The sequence below is a fragment of the Aptenodytes forsteri genome, unplaced genomic scaffold (assembly GCF_000699145.1).
Source record: "Aptenodytes forsteri isolate BGI_AS27 unplaced genomic scaffold, ASM69914v1 Scaffold62, whole genome shotgun sequence".
Lineage (NCBI taxonomy): Eukaryota > Metazoa > Chordata > Aves > Sphenisciformes > Spheniscidae > Aptenodytes > Aptenodytes forsteri.
This window is the reverse complement of record NW_008794595.1, coordinates 2124264-2131575: the sequence shown is the minus strand read 5'-3', so window position 1 is coordinate 2131575 and position 7312 is coordinate 2124264. Positions and strand designations below refer to the sequence as shown.

General features: G+C 35.4%; 1 protein-coding gene across 4 annotated transcripts in view; it reads right to left on the bottom strand.

The window, feature by feature from the left end:
* Window positions 1-3696: 3696 nt before the first annotated feature.
* JPH1 (junctophilin 1) overlaps window positions 3697-7312 on the bottom strand; it is an 86553-nt gene continuing 82937 nt past the window's right edge. The window contains exon 5 of one of the 4 annotated variants that reach the window (XM_009272639.2): window positions 3697-4381. The gene's annotated coding sequence lies outside the window, so the exon portion shown is untranslated. Of the gene's footprint in view, window positions 4382-5979; window positions 7261-7312 lie in introns of those variants that run through there. The other 3 variants (XM_009272642.2, XM_009272641.2, XM_009272643.2) reach the window with 3 other exon arrangements.

Genomic DNA, 7312 nt, shown 5'->3' with positions numbered 1-7312 from the left:
GCAAAACGAAATTTCCAACACAGGGTGTATTTTATTCCATCTAACAATCCACATGTTTGTATATCAAGTCCAGAAATCATCATACGACACCATCCCAGTAAATCACAACCCTCAACAGGACTCCTTGGTCTTCTGAGTTGAGATCACCTTCAGCTACAGCTTTTTCAGTAGCAGCTTTTTTTTCGGCCAGTCTTTCTCACAGTCTTACTGTGGACATTTGTAGTGGAGTCCATAACCCAGCTGATATCAGATTTTTTCCTCAGCGATGACAGCATTACGTTGGTTTCCACGAATTACGAAGAGCCATTAGAAATCTCGGTGTATAGAGTTTTCAGCCATTTTCTTTCCTCTTCAATTCCCACATACTGTGTTTAAATCACTGTCCTGATATTGGAGACGGTGAGTATAGATTTGAAATTACAATACAGTTGCATAAATCAGCATCAACAGTATGCAGAAAACTGGACCAAATGAAAATTGTGACATGACACATGCAATTCGGTGTAGGACAAACTGCAAGAGAGATACCTTCCATAGCCATAGTGAGCTAAACTCGTTGCTTAAACAAGTATGCCCAATAGAAAAAGCATGAGTTAATGGAGTAAGTGGCTGAAGTGTGGGGGCAAATGGCTGTGTGTGGGGAAAAGGAGAGCGAGTTGAATTTGCTAGAGTTGGGGGGGGGGGGGGGGGGAAGTGGGACAAAAGGTAATTAAAAAAATACTGGAAGCACAGAAAAAAAATACAACCAAAACCATTTCATGGGTGATAAGGAAAATCCTGTTCTTTTCCACCACTGAAAAAAATTCAAAACCTTCCTCATGGAGAAACGGCACTCAATATACTGCCAGTTTGCACCTAAAATCTCCTAGATCAACAGTCCCAAGTGATTGTGAAAAACATTAGCTGAAACAAACACATGACATGATGAAATTCAGATTACCAGATTAAAAAAGCCCTGTCTGTTCCCTCTTTCTAGCAAACAAAAGGAAGAAACATGAGAGATTTTAACAAATTCTGTTACCAGCTTCATTTTTGCTATTGGTTTTATGGGGGGAGGGATTTGTTCAGCTGTTACAGCGATGGTCACAACGTAACTGTTTAGATAGATGAAGGTTTTGCTTTTTCCCCCTAGTCTAAAAGCCATTGACATTATAGACAGTTTTTCTTAAAGATGTTGTGTATGGAAATTATATTTACCTCCTACAGTGGTAGGAGGTGTAATGTCTCTCATTTTGCAGTTTCTGCGTCCAGTAGAAAAAAAACATGAGATGGATACTGTAGATGGCTCAGCTACAGCATGTTGCCATACACAGCTTCTTGCTCAGACTTAACATAATTTCTATTTTCTCCCGTTTCTGTGAATATTAAATGAGAGAATGAGAAGACTACTTCATTTGAAAGGCTTATTTCATTTCCTGTCTCTTCATCTGCTTTGTTAACTGAATTACATTTCCATAGGAGAACGGTAGGTAGAACTGTCTCCCCTGACTAAACGGTTCAAATGAGCTACGAGTAAAACCATTTAGATATAATTCACAACCGTGTTTTATTAATAACAACTAAGTAAGAATGTTACTGTAGCTCAATATGTAGTGAATTTCTGCACGTTTTTATCGTTGCATCCACATTATTGTCAGAATCTTTTAGTATTGTGTAACTGTATCTTAATAGAGCTTTTAATAGATATGTAATGTGTCATTAAAAGTTAAGTAAATGACTATTTCAAGACTTTTAATCAAATGCTCGTAAAGAGGCGTTTACTCCTTTTAAAGTCAGCACTCAGTTGTATTAACGATTTTTTTAACATACGTCTGTATCTGAAAGGCGAGTTGTAGTCATACGTCATGAAATTTCTGCTTTCAAGCTGAATCCCTGCTTTTGGAATGCAAATGGAAAAGATTCTACACTCTTTGTGCTCCTTACTGCTTTTCTGATGGGAAGGTAAAGTAAGGACTATATACATACTACGTAAAGAAAGGACTAGATACACTAAAAAGCAATGATAACATGATTTTTTTTTCTTCAGCCTTTGGCACCTCAACATTATTCATTTGCTGTTTTTCTGTGTACGCCATATATATTGTTTAATCAGATAAATGGAGTTGCCCAAGAAACCAGACCTCAAATTCAAAGGTGAGAGCTCACTGCCTACTGGCATCTGTGGGCAAACACACAACCGTGCCAGGAGAAACTACTTTGCCTGGGAAAAAATTTCCTTGCACTGAAGTGGGGTAGAATTTCCCGTGCTAGAGCAAATCTTGGAGCATTAAGTTGCATTTTGTGTCCACGTTGGTTTTTTTTTCCCCTTGGGCATAGCAGATGCATACCCACGTAAACCCATTTGTAAGTTTACAACTGATATAAACCACTGGTAAAAATATCTCAGAGGAGAAATGTCCATCTGCTTTCAGACACCATAGAAAAAATGTTGTATTTCTACATACATGTTGATTTTTGAGAATTATGAACACTGATGGACAGGGAAAGCTGTCATATTTCTCAGCTGATTATGAAAACTTTTTTTTCTTCTATTTCTCAGCAAATCCTTTGCTTGTTGCTATTAAGGTTTATATATGCCCGAGTATACTATCACATTCGTAGAACTTAAGAAATACGTCAAATTTACTTTCATTATTGAACATGTTACACAACGTGGATCACAAAATGTCAGAGAAGAGCTGTCTCAGTGAACTTGACTTTAAAATTTTCTGGCATTACAGTTATTTCTGTTTATTTTTCTTGAGAATGTATTTTTCTCTACTTGAAGAGCCAAAAATTTTCTTTAGGGAGTGGGTTATTGTGTAGAAAACACAAATTCTTAAAGTTAAGCTTCACGGAGGTAGAATTATTTTAAAGAGTAAGACAGTAACAATTACTTCCTAAAAATATGTTTCCATTAAATAGGAGCTACTAAGAACACTTGCTCTCCTTTTCAACTAAACATTAGGATTTCAGTACAGTTGGCTAGTAATCTGAACCGGAATCACAGAAAACAAAATTCTCAGCTGATTTACTTGTTCAGCAAATGTGGTGGCTTTAAGACAGTTGTAATGGTGAATTTTCTCTGTGTAGAATATTGGCTCGCAAACTTCATGTTAATTTTGTAACTGTGAAGACCTTGAGAAGGAGGGAAGTCTAAAAAAGTTGTTGATTCACTTACAGGAACAGCTGTTAATGGGCCAGTCACTCAGTGATTAAAACAAGATTGATCAAACCATCCCTGTAGTGGGAGTATAATTTAAGATACTAAATGGTGAATTTTCTCTGTGTAGAATATTGGCTCGCAAACTTCATGTTAATTTTGTAACTGTGAAGACCTTGAGAAGGAGGGAAGTCTAAAAAAGTTGTTGATTCACTTACAGGAACAGCTGTTAATGGGCCAGTCACTCAGTGATTAAAACAAGATTGATCAAACCATCCCTGTAGTGGGAGTATAATTTAAGATACTAAATTTATAAAGATACAAAAATCCTGCATCAGCAGATAAAAGAAGACACATAAGGAAACTTGCCTCTTTTTAAATTTTGAATTGTTTCCCAGAATAATTTTTTTAAAAACAGTAACTCGCAATGATTTCAAAGGGGCCAGGACTTCACCCATTTTCCTGCTTCGCTCTTCATTTACTGAATTTGTTAGGAAAACTGTTTCCAGAGAGTGAACAAAGTAATTCATAAACAGGAAAAACTAGTCTGAAACTCTATTAATAACCAACTTATTTTTATTAGAGCAAATACAGTTGTGAAAACTGTACGTTGTACATTTTGGGTCAAGAATTATAAATAGAGAAACTCATAGATAAAGAGTTTGTTCTTTGACAGCAAGAAACTTTAAATAGACAAAATGACATTATTAAGTACATTGGCAGGCTTCATTGTGCTGTCCAAAATGTAGTGTACAGTATAACAACCAATTATAAATAGCCTTTCATGTAAAATACAGCTGTGCACATTTTAGAAAAATACCAACAATTTGTTTGCGCTTTGTTTTAAAAAAGCTTATAAATCATACATATTTATAAATGGTACTAACATGCTTACTTAAATTTATAAACATTTTCATAAGCTTTGTTACCCATTATTTCCAGAGCATAAAGTATTTTAAATAAACATTTAATAGGAATTAAATACGTCAGTTACAAAATTACCTCTCCATGTAAGGAGACGGGGGTGATTTCACTGTTGGATGGAACATTTCGTCCATTATGTCAAGGCTTACACAGTAACTTCTAAAATTTCGTTCTTATTTAAAAATTACTTTCCTAAATTTAAAACACAATTTAAACTTTTTTAAAAAATAAATATACAAGTTTTATTTTCATTTGCTCTCTTTCTGCTTTCTTCTTTATCCACACTGGTCAAAACACAGGATTCTCAACATACTTCTGTAAAAAACACCATGGTGTTACTGCCCTGCTCGGAGCTGCTTTGCTGCACAATATTCAGTCCACACCTACGTTACTTCAATATGCTGCATCAAAAGATAGCTAAGGTACTTTGTAAGAATGTCGCCCATTAAACCATGCAAACACTTAGAAAGTTTACAAACAGGTTCAAAAACTATATTGCATGAAAGATTTTCTAATAGAGATAAAATAAACCATAATACAAGCCCTTTGCTTTTTGTAGCTTTAAATGAAAATATTTACTTGCCAAATGATCACACCACATATTTTCAGTCAATAAGCATGCTTTTGATTAATATAGGGTACAATAATTACAGTATAATGGCACATAAAAAGAAACATGATCACATCATTTGAACAAAGGGCTGTGAAACTACTTAAGACAAACTTTCCAAATGAAAAATTTTGAGGCGTTTTTAATGCTGAGGTAAAATTATAAATGGATTTTAAAGACACTGAAGGCATCAAATCGATAAACAATCACTTAACATTTCTAAACGCTCTACCTGAATGTATTCAACACAAATCTAGTATTTTAAAATTATGATAATTTATTATGAGCATTAGCTAGCTTAACTGTCATTGGCATCAATGTGCACTCAGACCAGACTTTATTTTAACCGCTGGCAAAATACCTCAGTGTTGAAACATAATAATTCAAATCAATTACCACAGCACCAGAATTAAAAAAAAAAAAAAAAGAGAGAGAGAGAAATGGGTTTTCTTAAAAGAATACTAATTGAAGTATGTAAAAATCCTAATGGCTAATTTCAGCCATGGTTCATACTTTCATTCCATCGCAGATAAGCACAAATGGAAATAAAGTAAAAAGAAATTGAGGGCAGTGTCAAGAAGCACTTCCTTACACAAGCAGTAATTGGAGAGTGAGGTGACCTGTGAGGCAATGTCATGAGACAAAAACATTAGTGTAATTAAAAAAGCACTTAGATGCAGTATGAGGAGAAAGAATGAATGAACTTTGGCAGAAAATGCCTTTCCCAGCCCCTTGCCCAGCCCACCAGAACATGTATTTGGACTCCTACAGTCACGTTCATTTGAACCACTCTTAAGTCCTACCACAAAACCCAGGAAAGTGGAAACGACTCTTCTAGGCTGTGGCTTCTGATTGCATCGATGTAATGGGACTGAGGTCAATCAAACAACATAATAATTCAAACCAATTACCACAGCAGAATTAAAAAAAAAAAAAAAAGAAGAAAAAAGTCAACAACCATGCAAACACTTAGAAAGTTTACAAACAGGTTCAAAAACTATATTGCATGAAAGATTTTCTAATAGAGATAAAATAAACCATAATACAAGCCCTTTGCTTTTTGTAGCTTTAAATGAAAATATTTACTTGCCAAATGATCACACCACATATTTTCAGTCAATAAGCATGCTTTTGATTAATATAGGGTACAATAATTACAGTATAATGGCACATAAAAAGAAACATGATCACATCATTTGAACAAAGGGCTGTGAAACTACTTAAGACAAACTTTCCAAATGAAAAATTTTGAGGCGTTTTTAATGCTGAGGTAAAATTATAAATGGATTTTAAAGACACTGAAGGCATCAAATCGATAAACAATCACTTAACATTTCTAAACGCTCTACCTGAATGTATTCAACACAAATCTAGTATTTTAAAATTATGATAATTTATTATGAGCATTAGCTAGCTTAACTGTCATTGGCATCAATGTGCACTCAGACCAGACTTTATTTTAACCGCTGGCAAAATACCTCAGTGTTGAAACATAATAATTCAAATCAATTACCACAGCACCAGAATTAAAAAAAAAAAAAAAAGAAGAAAAAAAAAGTCAACATGCAAACCCTGTATCTCGTCTTTCTTGGCTTATTCCGATATTCCACCTCCTGTTTAGAAGGTGCTGATATCAACTTAAGATTCTTATTCTTTTATTATGAAAAGTTTCGCTTGCTATTGGCATAAGCATTTGAGCACTTTTAGGAAGATATCAACACCTTAAAATTTTGCAGTCATGGTGTATTACTTACTAAACCTTAAAGCAAAACAGCTCTTCAGGTTTAGGAAAATGAATTGAAGAATTTTGTCTCCGGATTAGAAAAAGATATTTCATTTTCTGCTTCTGCTGCTAGGCAGAACTGGTAGCTTTCTCCGGGTTGGATTAGACACTATGTTACGGCTATACATCAAATTTCATAAACAACGAATGAACAGAATCATGCATAGGCAAATGAAATTCGATCTCCCAGAACACTGCAGGAGATGTTAAAAGCAGCAGGTAATGGAATAAGACTGGTGACTGATGCTGCTAACTATTTCTTCTAATGAGATAGGAGTGAACGCTGGAATCACTTCCACAGCAACAGAATCCTCTGACCACATTCCTCTGGCAGTCGTTTTCCCATCTCCCCACTAAAAACATCAGACGGTAAAATAGTAAGGCAGCTGTTAGCTTCCATCAACAAAAAGTGCAGCTCCGTACTTTTCCAGTTTAGTCACACTCTGCTGGAACAGATGGAGAAGCCAACGCACTTCACTGGCGGGGCTGCTTCAGCAGATTATTTTGTTTGTTTTCCAACATGGCTGCTTGCTTCAGCTTTCAGAAGACCCCAAAGCCACGAGCCATCAGCAGAGAAACTGATCTGGGCCCCTGGCTGAATTTTCCAAGTTTCATCTCTCTTGCGTCCCATCCTAATTCCAAGCCTCCTTCCCTGTGTCTGAGTATGACAGGTGCCATTTAAAAGGCTGATGACACAACTGCAGAGAACTGTGGGCTAACACCACTAGTTGTCATGACTTCACTGAAGGGTCAAAACAGTTACATTATTAAATAACTATGTTGAATCACATTCAGGCATAGCTAAAATTAAAGTAGGGAACATAAAAAGTGTGCAAAGAAATTAAATCTTTAT